The 23,907-nt window shown below is 43.6% G+C and overlaps 1 long non-coding RNA gene across 1 annotated transcript; it reads right to left on the minus strand.

Moving 5' to 3' along the window:
* Window positions 1–2,069: 2,069 nt before the first annotated feature.
* LOC120964897 (uncharacterized) lies at window positions 2,070–6,286 on the minus strand. The gene is made up of 2 exons (XR_006664116.1): window positions 5,637–6,286; window positions 2,070–2,743 (listed from the first exon to the last, which is right to left on the minus strand). It is a non-coding gene; the product is annotated as an uncharacterized lncRNA (long non-coding RNA).
* Between the last annotated feature and the right edge of the window lie 17,621 nt (window positions 6,287–23,907).

Consider the following 23,907-nt stretch of genomic DNA (forward strand, 5'->3'; position numbering starts at 1 on the left):
GCGGAGGCGGAGTCCGGCTCGGACTCTGTCCGGGTCGGCGGCGGCGGCGCGCGCGCGGTCTCCGCACGGGAGACGGCGGCGGGGAGGCGGGCCGGCTCGGCTGGGCCTCGGCCCAGTCGGGCGCGCGACTCTTTTTTTTTTAACAATTTCGCCGAAACTAAGAAAATTCTCGGAAATAAAATAAAATCTAAGAATGCCAAAACAAATTTCACCATCTAAATAAAATATTTAGAACGAAATGAACATTTTCTTGGCCCTAAAATGCAGTTTTGAAAAACGTGCAATTTTTCCTAAATTCAAATAAATAGCGAAAACTTCCATAAAAAATAATATTTGATTTTTTTATTAAATCCTCAATATTTCTTATTTTTGGGAAAGTCATTTTATTCCCTCTCTCGTATTTTTATAAATGAAATAATTGAAGATAAAATAAATCAAGTCAAATGATCCTCTTTTCAAAATTTGAGGTAACCCAAATATGAAAATAACGAAATCCCCAACTCTCTCCGTGGGTCCTTGAGTTGCGTAGAATTTCTAGGATCAAAATCAAAATGCAAATAAAATATGATATGCAATGATGCTCTAATGTATAAGATTCCAAATTGAAAATTTGGGATGTTACACTTATTCAAATATTTGAATTCAACTTTACATTGATTATTACCTCAGCTAGTCTTTTACACCCACACAGTCGTCTTCTCTTTGTAATTGTACCATTAACTTTCTCTCGTGCATGCATGCACACACACTACTAGTCGGCATTATCCATCGCACGCATGCAACCTTTTTCTTCAGGTCGGTCTCCCATGCATGCACACACACACACACCTCCCCCTCTCCATCATATCGGACATTCTTTATCTCTCATGTGCATGCGCAACGATCGATGTTCCTCTATGTGTGTGTATATATAGCTAGGTCTTTCACAGTTCTCCACACAAACCGATCAATCTAGATATCTAGTGAGGTCTCACCCTCTTTCCCACGTCCACATCGATCAATCTATACCTCTCTATATAGGATTACATAGCTAATACACCCACATTAATTATATATCCAACGTCCCCCTCTCATCATCCATGCCTTCCGCTTCATCTCTCAGACACGCGCACAGTGGCGAAGACAGGGGGCAGCAAGGGCCCTGCCCCCCCTAACATCACTATATATCGAGGCTAATATGAATGTGATCATTAGACAATTGCTGGTAAAATGGTTTAAGTTGATGAATTGGCCCTCCTCGTAAAGGATTAGCAATGCTTGGCCCCTTAGCTCATATATTTTTCATGGCTCCGCCACTGCGTGCAACATCGCACGTTCTCGCCCCCTCTCTTTAAATATCGATCTCGCACTTGTGCACTCCTTCATAGTCTCCCTCCACTTGGCCCCTCGCACCATCTTCTAGCCCTCCACCGGATTTTGCCACATGTACAATCTAGCAAACTCCATGGTTGAATTTAAGCATAATGCACAAACCTCAGAACACAAGTGCTTCTCCTTTGTTCTAGAATCTTCCATATCATAACTGCCCAAACTTTTTTTTCTAGTTGAATTGCAATTATTTGTTTTTTTACTTTATGCTTTACAACGCGCAATTCCATGAATCATAAAATAGATTAAGGGCTTCTATGATTCAAAGGATTCTCAAAGGAATTTTGGAGGATTCTAACCCTTAGGAATTTTTCCTATCTTGGTTGTTTGATTCGAAGGATTGTAAACCATAGAAATTTTTCCATAGGATTCATTTGCACTAGATTTCATAGGAAACATCCCATCCACTCAAACCTGTTTGAAAGAATCCTGCATTTTTTATATGCACAATCAAACACTCGTACAATCCTATAGGATTCAAGACGACATTCCACTCTAATCCCATATTTTTCCTATTCCCGCGTTTTGGAAATCCTACAAACGTTTACATTAGGCATATATGACTCAAAGCTTACATGCTATAGTGTGGTTTCTATCTATCTATTATTATATAATTAAAACGAAAGACAAATAAGACACGACATTAATCCACATAGACTAATATTATTACCATCGTTTGATCAGAATAACAATGGCTCAGATTTAAAGATTTTACGTAACACTAAATATGTACGTGTTGGGAAATTGAACTGTCACGTCTATATGCATACACACATGCATAAGGTACATCAACGGAGTCATAGAAGGGAGCACCGGTTCACAAAAAAAATCAAAGATTAAATTACCTCTACAACTAATATTAGATATGGACAGTAGAGGTTACATATCCAACTATTGTCAGGTACAATTCCTAATCGGAACTCGCAAGGACACATTAGTAACTTGGTCAGCCAACGAGTGCATACGGACACGTCCCCAAAAATACACGGCTGGCCGCATCCATCAGACTATTCGCACATAGCGTTTAATTGGAAATATAAACATACAAGGACTCCATAAGGACATGGCCAGAACTCATCCATAAAAATAGACGGCCGACCACACCCAACAGCCAAACACGCCCATCTTCAGTCTGGAAATCTAAGACGTCCAGCAACTTGCGACTCAGCGACACGACCAGGAAAATTGAAGCCAACCAACTCTACGATGCCGTGACTCGACGATGCCACCACCAGGACAGTTGAAGCCAACAGACTCTGACGCGAGATGTTTGGACTCTGCGCTCCGCAAATTTCGAGGCCAGCCCAAATTATGAAGTGGCATGCAACTCGATTTCTACGTAAGTCATACCCAACTGTCTGCGTTTCCTTCTTACCTGAATCAACATGTTTAGTAATTATTATTACTATGAACTCACTTTTTTTAGCTACAATCTTCATATGCACGTTGACAACTACTTTTCCAATCCTTTTGAAGCTGTGCGTTTTAATCCTTTCCAAGTGAAAACATTTGGGAATACAAGAAGCTGAGAGACTTCAACAAGAGACCAAAACTGGGATTTTTAAGTGAAAGTAACAAGAACATGGGATATAATCAATCCTACAACTGATGAACTTATGAGCCTTGATGTGATCTTGATGGATGAACAGGTTTATGCTATACATATTTAATTGCAGACTGTTCTATTGTTCCAAAAACAATCGATATGTGAGTCTTGATGCGATCTTAATAGATGAGCAGGTTTATTCTATACAATTTTAAATGCAGACTATTCTATGGTTTCAAACAACAGTCGATAAGTATATATTTTAGTTATTTTGATAGAGGACCAAACAACTCATGCTACCATACGTAAAAATCGGATAGATACTTATAGATCAAAGGATAACTGTGAAATCTATTTATCCATTTAGCAATATTAAGGTTGTGGAAGGCACAAAATATGGCCCACTGAACAATGATATTAGATTAATTTTTGTGTACAATACTAAGAGAAAGGAGGTGAAAGGATCAAAAGTATCATCGGAAGATTTCCTAATTACTAGAGTTTGCTACCAAGGACATACTACAATAACAAGCCTAAAAAGATAAACAATGCTCAGGTATGTCATAGTTGTAAATCAGATTTTGGGCTAATCCATCATTCTAACTATGTGGTAATTAATCACAAAATTGACAGATGTAGGATTATTGGAAGTTTTTCAAAATTACTACTTTGAATCTCATACCAAGGGCATACTACAACAAGAAGCATATAAAGGTAAGCAATGCTCAGGTATGTTACAGTTACAAATCAGTTTCGGTTTATTCAATCATTATAACTACGGGTAATTAATCACCAAAATGACAGATGTCATCAAACAAGTTAACCAGATGAAGCATGTAGAACAAAAAATAACAAAAAAACCGTGATATTGAATTTCTAATACCATAGTAAGTGCCGGTGTATACCAATGTCTTCAATTTTAATTATACTTCTTCCATTGTGGTCGGCATCAAATTTTTAGGCATAACATTTTGGGCTGAAACCAAAGTTATGATATGGGAATTTTTGATTATTATTTGAATGAATATGTAATCCAAAACCAAATTGTCTTACAGTGACCTAAACAATGGTGCAAACATTGAATGGCAAGTCCAATAATTTCAAAAACTAAAATATGTAATAGATTAATTGTTGATGGGTTTGTGCCTAAAGTCAAGAGGTAACACAAGAATACATACGGATCTAGACATAACCAAAATTCAAGAACTCAAGTATGAAACACTATCTATTCTGATCTACTGATAACACATTGAAGTAAAAGTCATAAATACATTGCTTAACGATGAAGACTCAGATGCTCAATGTCTGTCATCTAACGAAACATTTATGCCTGGCTTGAGATGTTGTACTTGAACAATAAAGACAAGGAGGTAAAGATGCATTTAATTCATTAAAATAAATAACTATTATCTTTTCTATTTTTCATCAATGATTTATCTTGTAGTATGCCAAGCAGTTGATAGGTGACAAAGTGGACATCATGTTGGAAGAAACGAAGAAGCAAGACATGCCAGCTACAAGGGAGATTGATTTTTCCACCATACGCACTTTTAGATTTTTACGCATGTATTATTTTTAAATGCATTTCATTTTACAGTCACAGAATAATGATGGATAATTACAGCCTAGGAAAACAAAGAAACTATCCATAAATTAATGGATAAGTTGCTTATTAATTAAATAGTAAGACAGACTAATGTACACACAAAGATTTAGGAAGAGTGCTTGACATTGACCAGGATAAGAAGGATACTTATTAGATTATAATAGTGCAAATGTTAACACTATCAAAAGCACGTCATATTGTAATTTTTGGAAGACATGCAATTTTGACAGCTTATTGTCCTAGGTAATAAACACCTATACCTCATACAGATTTTTCAGTTTAATAAAACCATTAATAGATCTTCAATATCATCTGCACCACCAACACATATAAAAATCAAACCATTGCATGTCAATTAACAGATATGAACCAAATTAAGGCCTTCTTGCTAGGACATGGTAACAACAAATAAAAGAATAGAACACTTTATAGTGGAGAGCCATGGATGAACTGGAAGACATAATATACCATTATACAGCAATATTGGTTCCTATGGGCACAAAAGGTTGTCAAATCCAGAATGAAAAAAGGTGTACAGAAACCATAACTGTACTGCCCTACAACATTTATAAAAGTGGCAGGAACCTTAATTCAGGCCTCAAAACTCTACCATTAGACAACAAGATTCCAGAAGCAAGATTCAAAACAGCGGGCGTGGATAATTTTAGATGCCTTGCATCCATGTGTTCACCATATACCATTGCCTCTGTGTGGTAATTAAGATGCAAGAATCCAGAAAGAAGACGAGCCCCACGAAAATCACTAAACTTTAGAACTTAACCTGCAACTAGGCACATGCATGTCTCACGTCAAGCTGATGCTTTTGCTATCTGGCTGAGTAAAAGTGCATGTAAACCTCCTTTATTTACTGTGCATCACTAATTAGATGGAAGAATCGCTTGCTAGGTTGAGATCAACTTAATTCAGGCAGGTCCATATGTTTGCCTTACTTTGTTCTCTACTGCAAAATTTAGAGGACTAAGTATAGGTGTCATTTTTCACAAGGAAAGTTGTGGTAGGAGTATTGTTTACTAGCAATGTAATGATAAAAAAACTTATTTTGATTTCTAGATCATTCCCCTTCACCAAAACTTATATGATTGCAGTAACACTTACATTTGGTAGGACTCCAAACAACACCAACAATGAACAAGACAACAAGTAGGAAGCCGCCCGCACAAGCTGCTTCACATCCTTGCTTCGTGAGTTCCCTCACTACCTCCGCGCCACCAACATCCAAAGCACCCGGCGATGGCAAGTATGAACAGCACAACCCAAATTCTCCTTGGCAATCTCCGTGGACATGTCTCCAGGCTCGAGGAGGTTGCCGAGATCCGTGCACTCACCCAGCCACATGCGCCACCACCCCATGGAAGCAAAACTCAGAGAAAAGAAACGACATGTAGATCTGGGATAACCTGGGTATTAATTTTCTGATGGCCAACGGTGACATCTTCCTTCGCCGGCGGCAAATCGGAAGAAATGGCAAACGAGGATGAGGACTCAGCAGCCTGGTGGGGATCGTACGAGAGCTGGGGATGGTTCTTTTTTTTAGAAAAGGGGATAGTTCTATTCTATGTAGATGACATGTATGGGACACAGGCTGTTTTTTACTTAGAAAAGAAATTGTACAGAATGGTACATGTCGACTCTAATGGGCTTGCATAAAAACGTTGGGCTTCATACATGGGTCACCTAAAATTAGATACCTTTTCTAGGGGTGGTACCCTTTTTAGGACAACGCTAACACCCACACGTGTGGTGGAAGCGAAACCTGCCCACACGTCCTATAACACACAGACTGCACCACATTATCGCATGCATGCATGTAGAATTTTTTTTGGATTTTCAGTTTTTAAAATGTTTTATCTCTTAAATGAAAAATCCGATTGAAGATCCGTTTTCACCATTAAATCCCTCGCGACGAGATCTACTAGTAGATCTAGTAGATCTCGTATCAATATATTTCGACGAATTTTTTTGGTTAAAAGTTGCCATGTCTATTGCACATGAATTGCCATGGTGTTTACACTGAAGTTACCATGATATGTTTCAGCTATTTTCTTCTACATTTAAAAGTAAATTTTAACATTTATAAAATGCAAAATTAAGAAATTAGACTTGTCATGAGCCATAAACTAAAATTGCCATGATACATGCACTTAAATTTGCCATGGTTCATACAAAAAATAATTTTCAAGGTCAAAGTACTGGAGTTGCTATCATCAAAATACTAAAATTGCCATGCTCTACAAACTGAAATTGCCACATGGAAATTTTAGTTCAAGCACTATGACAACTATAGTGTAAACATCATGGCAACTTTTGGACAAAAAAAATCATTGAAACATATCAACATGGGGTTTAGTTTTAAAGATCTCGTCGAGACGGATTTAATGGTGAAAACAAATTTTTTATTTAATTTTTTAATTATAAGATAAAACCATTTTTAAGGCAAAATAAAATAAGAGGATACTAAATAAACATACAAAAGTGAATAAACAATAATATAAACTTCCCTGAAACTATGTTCAATTCCCTAAACTTAGATAGAAAAAGGTAGATCAACTACTCTGAATATTAGAGAGTACACTAAAAATATTCTAGCCGCGCAATTGTGCGGGTGCACCCGCTAGTTTATTCATAATTTGGTTGCCAAATCTGATGCATGCAATGCACGTGTATCTTACTAGTACTTCGAGTATGTGCAAAACACGTAAATTAGAATTTCAATGGCACGCTACACAGTGTCTCTCTTACAGTTCATGAAGTCGCGTGGCACATGTGGAGGCGTTGTCGCGACCTCCTTGTATGGATTGATCACAGTGACGTGCTACTGGTACCAAAAGAATGTACTCGTCCTCTTTGAGGCACACTGGCGGCACATGCACGAAGCGAAGATGTGCACACACGCCACGCACGCACTCATTCCCTCGCACGCCCACGCGGGTACACAGGGGGACGCATTTTTGTACGAAGATCCACCCCATGTGACGCGTGTAAGGTCCTTCACTTTATTGATGGTCAATTAATACAGCGCATGCAAATTGAGTGGACGTGAGGGAGGAAGAAATACATTACTACTCCACTGTGTGCATGCGAGTAGTTAAATCATGGGTTGCTACTTTCATTGGTCTCCTTCGTATTTTGTGCGAATTTTTGACCATATTTTTAAGTAACATAATATTTATGCATGTCATAAAAAGTGGCACAAAAAAAGGGGGCCAATAAACCAGGACACAGGCAACATGATCAATGTTTGCCAGGGCTACTGTTGGTGGCCTTTGTATTTAAATATGGACGGAGAAGAGTAGTACTATCTTTATCTTAGCCTCGTAGGGCTCTCCCAGCGCCTAGGCTCGCCTCCCCGCCTCGCCCACCGGATCCCGCCATGGAGGATCCCGCCATGGATAATCCCTTAGATCCCAGGGTCCCGCGGGCTGCCCTCTCGCTGCGGCCCGCATCACTACCGCCTTTGAGCGAAACCCACATGTGTTTTAGAGGGGATCCATTCCTCTGGAATCACAGATCGGTGGCGCCGGAGGACATGCCAGGGCTGCATTTCAGCTGGTGGACAGCAAGGGAAAATTGGATCGAGGAAGCGTCGCATCAATTGGAGAGAAGTTCCAAGGAGCTGCGCCTGACGCAGCACAAGGCGGAGGCGCAAGTCGATCTCAGGGGAGAGATGCTGAGGGATGTCAGTGAAGGAAATATGCCCTAGAGGCAATAATAAAGTTGTTATTTATATTTCCTTATATCATGATAAATGTCTATCTATTCATGCTAGAATTGTATTAACCAGAAACTTGGTACATGTGTGAATACATAGACAAACAGAGTGTCCCTAGTATGCCTCTACTTGACTAGCTCGTTAATCAAAGATGGTTAAGTTTCCTAGCCATAGACATGTGTTGTCATTTGATGAACGGGATAACATCATTAGAGAATGATGTGATGGACAAGACCCATCCGTTAGCTTAGCACTATGATCGTTTAGTTTATTGCTATTGCTTTTTTCATGACTTATAAATGTTCCTATGACTATGAGATTATGCAACTCCCGAATACCGGAAGAACACTTAGTGTGCTATCAAACGTCACAACGTAACTGGGTGATTATAAAGATGCTCTACAGGTGTCTCTGATGGTGTTTGTTGAGTTGGCATAGATCGAGATTAGGATTTGTCACTCCGTGTTTCAGAGTGGTATCTCTGCGCCCTCTCGGTAATGCACATCACTATAAGCCTTGCAAGCAATGTGACTAATGAGTTAGTTACCGGATGATGCATTACAGAACGACTAAAGAGACTTGTCAGTAACGAGATTGAACTAGGTATGATGATACCGACGATCGAATCTCGGGCAAGCAACATACCGATGACAAAGGGAACAACGTATGTTGTTGTGCGGTTTGACCGATAAAGATCTTCGTAGAATATGTAGGAACCAATATGAGCATCCAGGTTCCGCTATTGGTTATTTACTAGAGATGCGTCTCGGTCATGTCTACATAGTTCTCGAACCCGTAGTGTCCGCACGCTTAACGTTCGATGACGATTTGTATGAGTTATGTGATTTGATGTACCGAAGTTTGTTCGGAGTCTCGGATGAGATCACGGACAAGACGAGGAGTCTCGAAATGGTCGAGACATAAAGATTGATATATTGGAAGGTTATGTTTGGACACCGGAATGGTTTCGGATAGGTTCGGGCATTTACCGAAGTACCGAGGGGTTACCGGAACCCCCCCGGGGGTTAATGGGCCTTCATGGGCCCTAGTGGAAGAGAGGAGGCGGCGGCTAGGTGGAGGCGCCCCCCCAAGCCCAATCCGAATTGGACTAGGGTTGGGGGCGGCCCCCCTTTCCTTCTCTCCTCCTCCTCTTTCCCCCCCTTCTCCTTGTGGGAATAGGAAAGGGGGGAGGGCGAATCCTACTTGGACCGGGAGTGCAAGTAGGACCCCCCCTTGGCGCGCCACACCTTGGCCGGCCTCCTCCTCCCCTCCTTTATATACATGGGAGGGGGCACCCCAAACGTACACCAAAGTTTCTCTTAGCCGTGTGCGGCGCCCCCTCCACAGTTACACACCTCGGTCATATCATCATAGTGCTTAGGTGAAGCCTTGCGCCGGTAAACTTCATCATCACCGTCGCCACGCCGTCATGCTGGCGGAACTCTCCCTCGGCCTCAACTGAATCAAGAGTTCGAGGGACATCACCGAGCTGAACGTGTGCAGATCGCGGAGGTGTCATACGTTCGGTACTTGGATCGGTTGGATCGCGAAGATGTTCGACTACATCAACCGCGTTACTAAACGCTTCCGCTTTCGGTCTATGAGGGTACGTGGACACACTCTCCCCGCTCGTTGCTATGCATCTTCTAGATAGATCTTGCGTGATCGTAGGCAAAAAAATTGAAATACTGCGTTCCCCAACAGTGGCATCCGAGCCAGGTCTATGCGTAGATGTTATATGCACGAGTAGAACACAATGAGTTGTGGGCGATAATAGTCATACTGCTTACCAGCAATGTCTTACTTTGATTCGGCGGTATTGTTGGATGAAGCGGCCCAGACCGACATTACATGACCGCGTTCATGAGACTGGTTCTACCGACGTGCTTCGCACAAAGGTGGCTAGTGCGTGTCTGTTTCTCCAGCTTTAGTTGAATCTAGTTTGACTACGCCCGGTCCTTGTTCAAGGTTAAAACAACACACTTGACGAAAAATCATTGTGGTTTTGATGTGTAGGTAAGAATGGTTCTTGCTAGAAGCCCGTAGCAGCCACGTAAAACTTGCAACAACAAAGTAGAGGACGTCTAACTTGTTTTTGCAGGGCTTGCTGTGATGTGATATGGTCAAGACGTGATGATATATAAATTGTTGTATGAGATGATCATGTTTTGTAACAGTTATCGGCAACTGGCATGAGCCATATGGTTGTCGCTTTATTCTATGAAATGCAATCGCCATGTAATTGCGTTACTTTATCACTAAGCGGTAGAGATAGTCGTAGAAGCAATAGTTGGAGAGACGACAATGATGCTTCGGTGGTGATCAAGGTTTCAAGCCGGTGACGACAGTGATCATGACGGTGCTTTGGAGATGGAGATCAAAGGCACAAGATGATGATGGTCATATCATATCACTTATTTGATTGCATGTGATGTTTATCCTTTATGCTTCTTATTTTGCTTAGTACGGCGGTAGCATTATAAGATGATCTCTCACTAAATTTCAAGGTATAAGTGTTCTCCCTGAGTATGCACCGTTGCTACAGTTCGTCGTGCCGAGACACCACGTGATGATCAGGTGTGATAAGCTCTACGTTCACATACAACGGGTGCAGGCAAGTTTTGCACACGCAGAATACTCGAGTTAAACTTGACGAGCCTAGCATATGCAGATATGGCCTCGGAACACTGAGACCGAAAGGTCGAGCGTGAATCATATAGTATATATGATCAACATAGTGATGTTCACCATTGAAAACTACTCCATCTCACGTGATGATCGGACATGGTTTAGTTGATATGGATCACGTGATCATTTAGATGACTAGAGGGATGTCTACCTAAGTGGGAGTTCTTAAGTAATATGATTAATTGAACTTTAATTTATCATGAACTTGGTACCTGATAGTATTTTGCATGTCTATGTTGTTGTAGATAAATGGCCCGCGCTACTGTTCCTTTGAATTTTTAATGCGTTCCTAGAGAAAGCTAAGTTGAAAGATGATGGTAGCAACTACACGGACTGGGTCCGTAACTTGAGGATTATCCTCATTGCTGCACAGAAGAATTACGTCCTGGAAGCACCGCTAGGTGCAAGACCCACTGCAGGAGCAACGCCAGACGTTATGAACGCCTGGCAGAGCAAAGCTGATGACTACTCGATAGTTCAGTGTGCCATGCTTTACGGCTTAGAACGGGACTTCAACGATGTTTTGAACGTCATGGAGCATATAAGATGTTCCAGGAGTTGAAGTTAATATTACAAGCAAATGCCCGGATTGAGAGATATGAAGTCTCCAATAAGTTCTACAGCTGCAAAATGGCGGAGAATAGTTCTGTCAGTGAACATATACTCAGAATGTCCGGGTACCACAACCACATGACTTAGCTGGGAGTTAATCTTCCTGTTCATAGTGTCATTGACAGAGTTCTTCAACCACTGCCACCAAGCTACAAAAGCTTCGTGATGAACTATAATATGCAAGGGATGGATAAGACAATTCCTGAGCTCTTCGTAATGCTAAAGGCTGTGGAGGTAGAAATCAAGAAGGAGCATCAAGTGTTGATTGTTAACAAGACCACTAGTTTCAAGAAGAAGGGCAAAGGGAAGAAGGGGAACTTCAAGAAGAACGGCAAGCAAGTTGCTGCTCAATTGAAGAAGCCCAAGTCTGGACCTAAGCCTGAGACTAAGTGCTTCTACTGTAAAGGGACTGGTCACTGGAAACGGAACCGCCCCAAGTATTTGGCGGATAAGAAGGATGGCAAAGTGAAAGGTATATTTTATATACATGTTATTGATGTGTACCTTACTAATGCTCGTAGTAGCGCCTGGGTATTTGATACTGGTTCTATTGCTCATATTTGCAACTCAAAACAGGGGCTATGGATTATGTGAAGATTGGCTAAGGACAAGGTGACGATGCGCGTGGGAAATGGTTCCAAAGTCGATGTGATCGCGGTCGGCACGCTACCTCTACATCTACCTTCGGGAGTAGTTTTAGACCTGAATAATTGTTATTTGGTGCCAGCGTTAAGCATGAACATTATATCTGGATCTTGTTTGATGCGAGACGGTCATTCATTTAAATTAGAGAATAATGGTTGTTCTATTTATATGAGTAATATCTTTTATGGTCATGCACCCTTGATGAGTGGTCTATTTTTATTAAATCTCGATAGTAGTGATACACATATTCATAGTATTGAAGCCAAAAGATACAAGTTTAATAATGATAGTGCAACTTATTTGTGGCACTGTCATTTAGGTCATATTGGTGCAAAGCGCATGAAGAAACTCCATGCTAATGGGCTTTTGGAATCACTTGATTATGAATAACTTGATGGTTGCAAACCATGCCTCATGGGCAAGATGACTAAGACTCCGTTCTCTGGAACAATGGAGCGAGCAACAGACTTATTGGAAATAATACATACTAATGTATGCAGTCCGATGAGTGTTGATTCTCGCGATGGGTAACGTTATTTTCTGACCTTCACAGATGATTTGATCAGATATGGGTATATCTACTTGATGAAACATAAGTCTGAAACATTTGAAAAGTTCAAAGAATTTCAGAGTGAAGTGGAAACATAACTCCTTCTCTAGAACGGAGTCGAGCTTTGTAGATAGTTTCCACTTCACTCTAAAATTCTTTGAGATTTTCAAATGTTTCATACTTATGTTTCATTAAGTAGATATACCCATATCTGCTCAAATCATCTGTGAAGGTCAGAAAATAATGATACCCGGCGCGAGCCTCAACACTCATCGGACCGCATACATCAGTATGTATTATTTCCAATAAGTCAGTGGCTCACTCCATTGTTCTGGAGAACGGAGTCTTAGTCAACTTGCCCATGAAGATAGTAACACTACTATCAGCGTCCGTCTTCCTCTTGAAGATCCATTTATTCCCAATGGCTTGCCGATCATTGCGCAAGTCCACCAAAGTCCGCACTTTGTTCTCATACATGGATTCTATCTCAGATTTCATGGCCTCAAGCCATCTGTCGGAATCTGGGCTCATCATTGCTTCCTCATAGTTCATAGGTTCATCATGGTCTAGTAACATGACTTCCAGAACAGGATTACCGTACCACTCTGGTGCGGATTGTACTCTGGTTGACCTACAAGGTTCGGTAGTAACTTGATCTGAAGTTTCATGATCACCATCATTAACTTCCTCACTAATTGGTGTAGGCATCACTTGAACTGATTTATGTGATGAACCATTTTCCAATTCGAGAGAAGGTACAACTACCTCATCAAGTTCTACTTTCCTCCCACTCACTTCTTTCGAGAGAAACTCCTTCTCTAGAAAGGATCCGTTCTTAGCAACGAATATCTTGCCTTCGGATCTGTGATAGAAGGTGTACCCAACAGTCTCCTTTGGTTATCCTATGAAGACACATTTCCCCGATTTGGGTTCGAGCTTATCAGGTTGAAGCTTTTTCACATAAGCATCGCAGCCCCAAACTTTAAGAAACGACAACTTAGGTTTCTTGCCAAACCATAGTTCATATGGTGTCGTCTCAACGGATTTAGATGGTGCCCTATTTAACGTGAATGCATCTGTCTCTAATGCATAACCCCAAAACGATATTTGTAAATCGGTAAGAGACATCATAGATCGCACCATATCTAATAAAGCACGGTTATGATGTTCGGACACACCATTACACTGTGGTGTTCCAGGTGGCGTGAGTTGTGAAACTATTCCACATTGTTTTAAATGAAGGCCAAACTCGTAACTCAAATATTTGCCTCCGCGATCAGATCGTAGAAACTTTATTTTCTTGTTATGATGATTTTCCACTTCACTCTGAAATTCTTTGAACTTTCAAATGTTTCAGATTTGTGTTTCATTAAGTCAATATACCCATATCTGCTCAAATCATCTGTGAAGGTCAGAAAATAACGATACCCGCCGCGAGCCTCAACACTCATCAGACCGCATACATTGGTATGTATTATTTCTAATAAGTCAGTAGATCGATCCATTGTTCCGGAGAACGGAGTCTTAGTCATCTTGCCCATGAGGCATGGTTCGCAAGCATCAAGTGATTGATAATCAAGTGATTCCAAAGCCCACCAGCATGGAGTTTCTTCATGCGCTTTACACCAATATGACCTAAACGGCAGTGCCACAAATAAGTTGCACTATCATTATCAACTTTGTATCTTTTGGCATCAATATTATGAATATGTGTATCACTACAATAGAGATTCAATAAACCATTCACCTTGGGTGTATGACCATATAAGGTTTTATTCATGTAAACAGAGTAACAATTATTCTTTGACTTAAATGAATAACCGTATTGCAATAAACATGATCCAACCATTTTATGCTCAACGCAAACACCAAATAACATTTATCTTAGGTTCAACACTAATCCCGAAGGTAAAGGTAGTGTGCGATGGTGATCTTATCAACCCTGGAATCACTTCCAACACATATCGTCACCTCGCCCTCAACTAGTCTCTATTCATTTTGTAACTCCTGTTTCAAGTTACTAATCATAGCAACCGAATCAGTATCAAATACCCAGGGGCTACTATGAACACTAGTAAAGTACACATCCCCAATCAATAACATGTATATCATATATACTTTTGTTCACTTTGCCATCCTTCTTATCCGCCAAGTATTTGGGTAGTTCCACTTCCAATGACCATTTCCTTTGCAGTAGAAGCACTCAGTTCCAGGTTTGGGTCTAGCTTTGGGCTTCTTCACGGGAGTAGCAACTTGCTTGCTATTCTTCTTGAAGTTCCCTTTCTTTCCCTTGCCACTTTTCTTGAAACTAGTGGTCTTGTTAACCATCAACATTTGATGCTTTTCTTGATTTCTACCTTCGCCAATTTCAGCATCACGAAGAGCTCGGGAATCGTTTTCATCATATTGCATATTATAGTTCATCACGAAGTTCTAGTAACTTGGTGATAGTGACTAGAGAACTCTATCAATCACTATCTTATCTGGAAGATTAACTCCCACTTGATTCAAATGATTGTAGTACCCACACAATCTGAGCACATGATCACTAGCTTGAGCTATTCTCCTCCATCTTGTAGGCAAAGTACTTGTCAAAGGTCTCATACCTCTAGACATGGGCATGAGTCTGAAATACCAATTTCAACTCTTGGAACATCTCATGTGCTCCGTGGCATTCAAAACATTTTTGAAGTCCCGGGTCTAAGCCGTAAAGCATGGTGCACTAAACTATCAAGTAGTCATCATACCGAGCTTTGTCAAACGTTCATAATGTCTGCTCCTGCAATAGGTCTGTCACTTAGCGGTGCATCAAGGACATAATTCTTCTGTGCAGCAACGAGGATAAACCTCAAATCACGGATCCTGTCCGCATCATTGCTACTACCATCTTTCAACTTATTTTTCTCTAGGAACATATCAAAAAAACGGGGAGCTACATCGCAAGCTATTGATCTACAACATAGATACGCAAATACTATCAGGACTAAGTTCATGGTAAATTAAAGTTCAATTAATCATATTACTTAAGAACTCCCACTTAGATAGACATCCCTCTAGTCATCTAAATGATCACGTGATCCATATCAACTAAACCATGTCCGATCATCACGTGAGATGGAGTAGCTTTCAATGGTGAACATCACTATGTTGATCATATCTACTATATGATTCACGTTCGACCTTTCGGTCCCAGTGTTCCAAGGCCATATCTGCATATGCTAGGCTCGTCAAGTTTAACCCGAGTATTCTGCATGTGCAAAACTGGCTTGCACCCGTTGTATGTGAACGTAGAGCTTATCCCACCCGATCATCACGTGGTGTCTCAGCACGAAGAACTGTCGCAACGGTGCATACTCAGGGAGAACACTTATACCTTGAAACTTTGTGAGAGGTCATCTTATAATGCTACTGCCGTACTAAGCAAAATAAGATGCATAAAGGATAAACATCACATGCAATCAATATAAGTGATATGATATGGCCATCATCATCTTGTGCCTTTGATCTCCATCTCGAAAGCACCGTCATGATCACCATCGTCACCGGCTTGACACCTTGATCTCCATCGTAGCATCGTTGTCGTCTCGCCAACTATTGCTTCTACGACTATCACTACCACTTAGTGATAAAGTAAAGCAATTACATGGTGATTGCATTTCATACAATAAAGCGACAACCGTATGGCTCCTGCCAGTTGCCGATAACTGTTACAAAATATGATCATCTCATACAACAATAAAATATCATCACGTCTTGACCATATCACATCACAACATGCCCTGCAAAAACAAGTTAGACGTCCTCTACTTTGTTGTTGCAAGTTTTACGTGGCTGCTACGGGCTTCTAGCAAGAACCGTTCTTACCTACACATCAAAACCACAATGATTTTTCGTCAAGTGTGATGTTTTAACCTTCAACAAGGACCGGGCGTAGTCAAACTCGATTCAACTAAAGCTGGAGAAACAGACACCCACTAGCCACCTGTGTGCGAAACACGGCGGTAGAACCAGTCTCATGAACGCGGTCATGTAATGTCGGTCTGGGCTGCTTCATCCAACAATACCGCCCAATCAATGTATGAAATGTTGGTAAGCAGGATGACTATTATTGCCCACAACTCATTGTGTTCTACTCGTGCATATAACATCTATGCGTAGACCTGGCTTGGATGCCACTGTTGGGGAATGCAGTATTTCAAAAAAATTACCTATGATCACGCAAGATCTATCTAGGAGATGCATATCAAGGAGCGGGGAGAGTGTGTCCACGTACCCTCGTAGACCTAAAGCAGAAGCGTTTAGTAACGCGGTTGATGTTGTCGAACGTCTTCATGATGCAACCAATCCAAGTACCGAACGTACGACACCTCCGTGTTCAGCACACGTTCAGCACGATGACGCCCCTCGAGCTCTTGATCCAGTTGAGGACGAGGGAGAGTTCTGTCAGCATGACGGCGTGGCGACTGTGATGATGAAGTTACCGGTGCAGGGCTTCGCCTAAGCACTACGACGATATGACCGAGGTGTTAACTGTGGAGGGGGGGCGCACACGGCTAGGAACAATTGATGTGTGTTCTAGGGGTGCCCTCCCCACGTATATAAAGGAGGGAGAGGGAGGGAGGCAGCCTAGGGAACGCCCAAGTAGGAGGAATCCTACTTGGGCCCCTAGTCCAATTCGCCCCCCCTACCATATTTGGACAAGGGGGAAAGGAAGGAGGGGGAGGGGAAGGAAGTAGGAGTCCTACTTCATAGTCTCCTTTTCCTCCTCTCCTTTCCCTTTCTCCCCACGTGGCTGGCCCTATAGGGGGCGCACCAGCCCCTTGTGGGCTGGTGTGTTCCCTTACTTGGCCCATTAAGCCCATATCTTTGCCCGGGGTTGCCCGGAACCCCTTCCGGTGACCCGGTATCACCCAAAACACTTCCGGAGTCCAAATACCATTGTCCTATATATGAATCTTTACCTCTCCACCATTTCGAGACCCCTCATCATGTCCGTGATCTCATCCGGGAATCCGAACAAACTTTGGTCATCAAATCACATAACTCATAATACAAGTCGTCATCGAACGTTAAGCGTGCGGACCCTACGGGTTCGAGAACTATGTACACATGACCGAGACACATCTCCGGTCAATAAACAATAGCGGAAGCTGGATGCTCATATTGGCTCCTAGATATTCTATGAAGATCATTATCGGTCAAACCGCATAACAACATACGTTGTTCCCTTTGTCATCGGTATGTTACTTGCCCGAGATTCGATCGTCGGTATCATCATACCTAGTTCAATCTCGTTACCGGAGAGTCTCTTTACTCGTTCCGTAATGTATCATCCTGTGACTAACTAATTATCCACATTGCTTGCAAGGCTTATAGTGATGTGCATTACCGAGAGGGCCCAGAGATACCTCTCCGATACACAGAGTGACAAATCCTAATCTCGATCTATGCCAACCCAACAAACACCTTCGGAGACATCTGTAGAGCATCTTTATAATCACCCAGTTACGTTGTGACGTTTGATAGCACACAAGGTGTTCCTCTGGTATTCGGGAGTTGCATAATCTCATAGTCAGAGGAACATGTATAAGTCATGAAGAAAGCAATAGCAATAAAACTCAATGATCATAATGCTAAGCTAACGGATGGGTCTTGTCCATCACATCATTCTCTAATGATGTGATCCCATTGATCAAATGACAACACATGTCTATGGCCAGGAAACTTAACTATCTTTGATTAACGAGCTAGTCTAGTAGAGGCATACTAGGGACACTCTGTTTGTCTATGTATTCACACATGTACTAAGTTTCCGGTTAATACAATTCTAGCATGAATAATAAAAATTTATCATGATATAAGGAAATATAAATAACAACTTTATTATTGCCTCTAGGGCATATTTCCTTCAGTTTAGTTTATTGTTATTGCTTTCTTCATGACTTATACATGTTCCTATGACTATGAGATTATGCAACTCCCGAATACCGGAGGAACACTTAGTGTGCTATCAAATGTCACAATGTAAATGGGTGATTATAAAGATGCTCTACAGGTGTCTCCGATGGTGTTTTGAGTTGGCATAGATCGAGATTATGATTTGTCACTCCGTGTTTCGGAGAGGTATCTCTGGGCCCTCTCGGTAATGCACATCACTATAAGCCTTGCAAGCAATGTGACTAATGAGTTAGTTACGGGATGATGCATTACGGAACGAGTAAAGAAACTTTTCATTAATGAGATTGAACTAGGTATGATGCTATCAACGATCGAATCTCTGGCAAGTAACATACCGATGACAAAGGGAACAACGTATGTTGTTATGCGGTTCGACCAATAAAGATCTTCGTAGAATATGTAGGAACCAATATGAGCATCTAGGTTATGCTATTGGTTATTGACTAGAGCTGTGTCTCGGTCATGTCTACATAGTTCTCGAACCCGTAGGGTCCACACGCTTAACGTTCGATGACGGTTTGTATTATGAGATATGTGATTTGATGTACCGAAGTTTGTTCGGAGTCCCGGATGAGATCACGGACATGACGAGGAGTCTCGAAATGGTCGAGACATAAAGATTGATATATTAGAAGGTTATGTTTGGACACCGGAATTGGTTCGGATAGGTTCGGGCATTTACCGGAGTACCGGGGGGTTACCGGAACCCCCCGGGGGTTAATGGGCCTTCATGGGCCATAGTGGAAGAGAGGAGGCGGCGGCCAGGTGGAGGCGCGCCCCTCCAAGTCCAATCCGGATTGGACTAGGGTTGGGGGGGCGGCCCCCCTTTCCTTCTCTCCTCCTCCTCTTTCCCCCTTCTCCTTGTGGGAATAGGAAAGGGGGGGTGAATCCTACTTGAATCAGGAGTCCAAGTAGGACTTCCCCCCTTGGCGCGCCACACCTTGGCCGACCTCCTCCTTTCCTCCTCCTTTATATACGTGGGAGGGGGCACCCCAAAGGTGCACCAAAGTTTCTCTTAGTCGTGTGCGGTGCCGCCCTCCACAGTTACACACCTCGGTCATATCGTCGTAGTGCTTAGGCGAAGCCCTGCGCCGGTAAACTTCATCATCACTGTCGCCATGTCATCGTGCTGACAGAACTCTCCCTCGGCCTTAACTGGATCAAGAGTTCGAGGGACGTCACCGAGATGAACGTGTGCAGATCGTGGAGGTGTCATACGTTCGGTACTTGGATCGGTTGGATCGCGAAGACGTTCGACTACATCACACTACAAAAAAAGACACTTCCGTGACATTTTGGGCCGAACAATTTTTTTCCTGTCATGCTTGTGACACTTCTATGACGATAATTGTGACAAAACCCGGTATCATCATAGATGTGGTGGGCTCCTACTTCTATGACAAAAAATCATGACAGAAAATTGGCTTTTCGTCCTGGGAGGGCCGGAGACACAGCTGCATGACATTCTTTGGGCCGTCCATGACGAAAAAACAGTGGTAGAAGCGAGGGCGAGGAAAATATCGGGGGAGTTCCCGGTTACGGTGGGTGGTCGGGGGCCGAGCGATGCGCATTTCTCTCGTACGTACACGCGTGTGTGCGAGGCGTTGCGCTCTAACTGAACCCGAGCGAGGCGTTGGGCTCTAACTGAACCCGAGCGATTGCACTGTAGGCTATGCGTTACTGAACCCGAGCGATCGATCGATCCCTTGCTGTTAACTGAACCCGAGTGATTCCTTCGCTACCGCTGCTAACTGAAGCCGATCGATGCTTCCTTTGGATGAAAAGTGGAGCATTGTTGGGGGGGGGGGGGGGGTTGGATGAACAGTTCCCGATGGGGGTTGGATGAACAGGACCCCGTGGTAGTAGAGGTCGTTGCCGCTGGATGAACAGGACCCCGATCGATCGTGCCGGTTGGGGGTGGATGAACAGGACCCTGTGGAGGGCTGGATGAACAGGACGACCCCGTGGAGGGTTGGTTGAACAGTAGCCGGTGGAGGGCTGGATGAACAGTGGCCCGTGGAGGGGTGGTTGAACAGGACCCCGTGGAGAGGGCTGGTTGAACAGTAGCCGGTGGAGGAGAGCGCGGTGGAGGCTGGATGAACAAGAGCCCGTGGATGAACAGTCGCAGGTGGAGGCTGGAGGAGGTCGATGGTGGATGAACAGTAGCCCGTGGAGGCAGTCGACGGTGGAGATGAACAGTATCGTGTGGAGTCCCGTTTTGCGGTACGCCACACCCCTCTCGATGAACAGGACCCCCGTTTCGACCGTAGCGCTCCAACACAAGTCCGTTTCCTCCGTTTTGCAGTACGCCACACCCCTCCCGATCAACAGGACCCCGTTTCGACCAAGAGAAGTCCGTTTCCACCATTTTGCGGTGCGCCAAACCCCTCCCAATGAACAAGATCCCGTTTCGATCGTGGCCGGTCGAACACAAGGCTGTTTCCTCCGTTCTACGATACGCCAGGCCTCGTTTCCATTGGTTGTTCCGTCCAAGCCGGTTGGCTCCCGATGAACACGACGACGCATTCCACTCTGACCCAGCCGGTTGGCTCCCCATGAACACGTCGACGACGCAGTTTCTCCGTTTCGACCCAGCCATGTACACGAGCCCTGGCCGTACGTATGCGCGAGTAGGCGTTAGAGACCCGGCCCGTATGTATGTACGTGGCCGTATTTTCTTTCTTGCACCCTGGCCGTTGTACGTACGTGTACATGCTACGTGTGCGCCTCTACTACGACACGTGCGCGCCTCTACATCGACCAGTATGTACGTACACATTCGCGACTAGAATGACAACGCTACGTATGCTTCGACCAGGTGGGTCCCGACTGTGAGGCACTTCCTTCCGTGCAAAGATGTAGCTGGTGGGTCCCAGCAGTCAGGGGGGACGTTTTTTTTCGTGAAATACGGTGGCCCGTCCGGTAGGTCCCTGCCGTAGGTGGAGGAATCATTATTTTGCGCGTAATAAGGAGGCACTTCCTTGCTGCGGCCGTGGACCCAGCTGTCAGCCTCTCCACGTACAGTACTCTTCCAATGGAAGTCGTTCCTTGACCATGTTTACCACGCCGCACCGAGAGCACCAGGGCGGTGGACGACGGCGAGGCCTAGGAAGGGGACGACGCGGAGCCGGGGAAGACGCGGCAGTGAATGCCCACGCGGAGAGGAGTATGATGGTTCACTGGTTCGGCTGCTGTGTGAGGTTGCCGTCGCCGCAGAATAACAGGGGGTGTGGGTGAGTAGAGGGATGGCCTGGCCAGTGGTGGGAGTAGTAGGGGGCGGTGAGGCCTCCGCGGCAGCACAGCCGGCCACGGGAGGCAGGAGCAGGCGACACGACCGGCGCTGCTTTGGGCGGCTGGAGCAAGAAGACCAGAGGTTGAAGAAGCACTATGGCCGTTGGATGGACATCGTACAGTCACTAGAGCTAGAAACGTTCACATTGACTAAGTTGACCAAACCCTCCGTCCGCGTCAACTAAGTAGGCCCACAAGTCAGCCTCCCATATGGTGGGTCCCAGCTAGCAGGGGGGTATTCATTTTTTTGTGCGTAATAAGGAAGCATTTCCTTGCGTGCAAAGATATAGCTGGTGGGTCCGAGCTGTCAGCGGCAGGAACATTTTTTTCACGAAATACAAGGGCCCTTCCGGTGGGTCCCAGCTGTCAGGTGGAGGAATCATTATTTTGCGCATAATAAGGAGGCATTTCATTGCGTGCAGCCGTGGACCCAGCCGTCAGCCTCTCCACGTACAGTCCACTTCAGATGCATGTCGTTCGTTGACCACGTTGACCACGCCGCGCCGAGAGCACCAGGGTTGTGGACGACGACGAGGCCTAGGAAGGGAATGACACGGAGCCAGGGAAGACTCGGCAGTTGTTTCCCGCGCGGAGGGGAGTACGAGGGTTTACTGGTTCGCCTACCGTCGCCGGAGAATAACAGCAGGTGTGGGTGAGTAGAGGGATGGCTAGGCCAGCGATGGGAGTACGATGGGGCGGTGAGGCCTGCGCGGCAGCACAGCCGGCCACTGGAGGAGGGAGCAGGCAGTCCCGCCTTCGCTTGTTTGAGTGGCTGGAGCAGGAAGAGCAAAGATTGAAGAAGCACGACGGCCGTTGGATGGACATCCAACAGTCACTACTTGTGCGTCAACCTTTTTTTAGGAAAGTCTCAAATCTGTGGAAAACAGCATACAACACATCTGCCATTATTTCTAATAATTTCCAGCCCATTTGCTAATTCTTCAGGTTTTTTTGAGCCCATATTGTTTTTGTTAGCGGTACAGCCCATATTGTGGCCACGGTAAAAAAATTATACGAAATTTTGCATATTTTGGTGCGGTCCGAACTGTTTTTAATCCCGAAATTTTGAGTCACATTCAAACTAATTTTAGAAGTAAATGTATATCAATATAAAATCCAACAAATTGTCCATGCATAAAAATCAATGCAATTTAAAATCTCAAAATGAAAAAAAGATTGAAACTAATTGCCGGTTTGATGTGTTTTAAAAATGTACATCCCATTTCTCATTACTGATAGGCCATTTTCTCGGCCAGCCGAATGAAGCTCTCCTCGTCTTGAAAGATTTGCAGCTCAACAAGCCTAACAAAGCGACTTACTTGACAAATCACAAAAAACTGGGCTAGCCATTTTCAGAAAGAAAACAAAACTACTGGCTGGTCTGTGGTAAACATAAAAGAAAAGGCTGTCCAGACAGGCCAGAGTGCCCCGCACAGCCCAGTTGACACCCTGCTTCCGTCTCAAAAACAAATTAGATAAATGCCACTCCAATTATGGCGATTCATAAAAATGCCACTACAATTTCCAAACTTTTAAAAACGCCACTGCAAGTTTTGCAAACTTTGAAAAACTCCACTGCAGTTTTTGCAAACTTTGAAAAAAAAACCCACTCCAGACTTCAAAAAATGCCACTAGAAATGGCATGAAATGGCATTTTTCGAAGTTTGGAAATTGCAGTGGCATTTCTCGGAATCATCAGATTTGGAGTGGCATTTATCAAATTAACCCAAAACAAAAATAACTGGGCGAGCTGCTGGGTCCCTGGTGTCAGCCGCTCGTTGTGCAATTCTCTCGTTTATTGACTGCGTTGACAATGGCATGGGACCCAGATGTCATAAATCCATTAGGAGGAGCCATTTTTTTATTGGCTTGAAATAAGGAGGCACTTGCTTGCGTACTGCCATGACCTTGGT

Source organism: Aegilops tauschii, chromosome 5, assembly GCF_002575655.3.
Source record: "Aegilops tauschii subsp. strangulata cultivar AL8/78 chromosome 5, Aet v6.0, whole genome shotgun sequence".
Taxonomy (NCBI): domain Eukaryota; kingdom Viridiplantae; phylum Streptophyta; class Magnoliopsida; order Poales; family Poaceae; genus Aegilops; species Aegilops tauschii.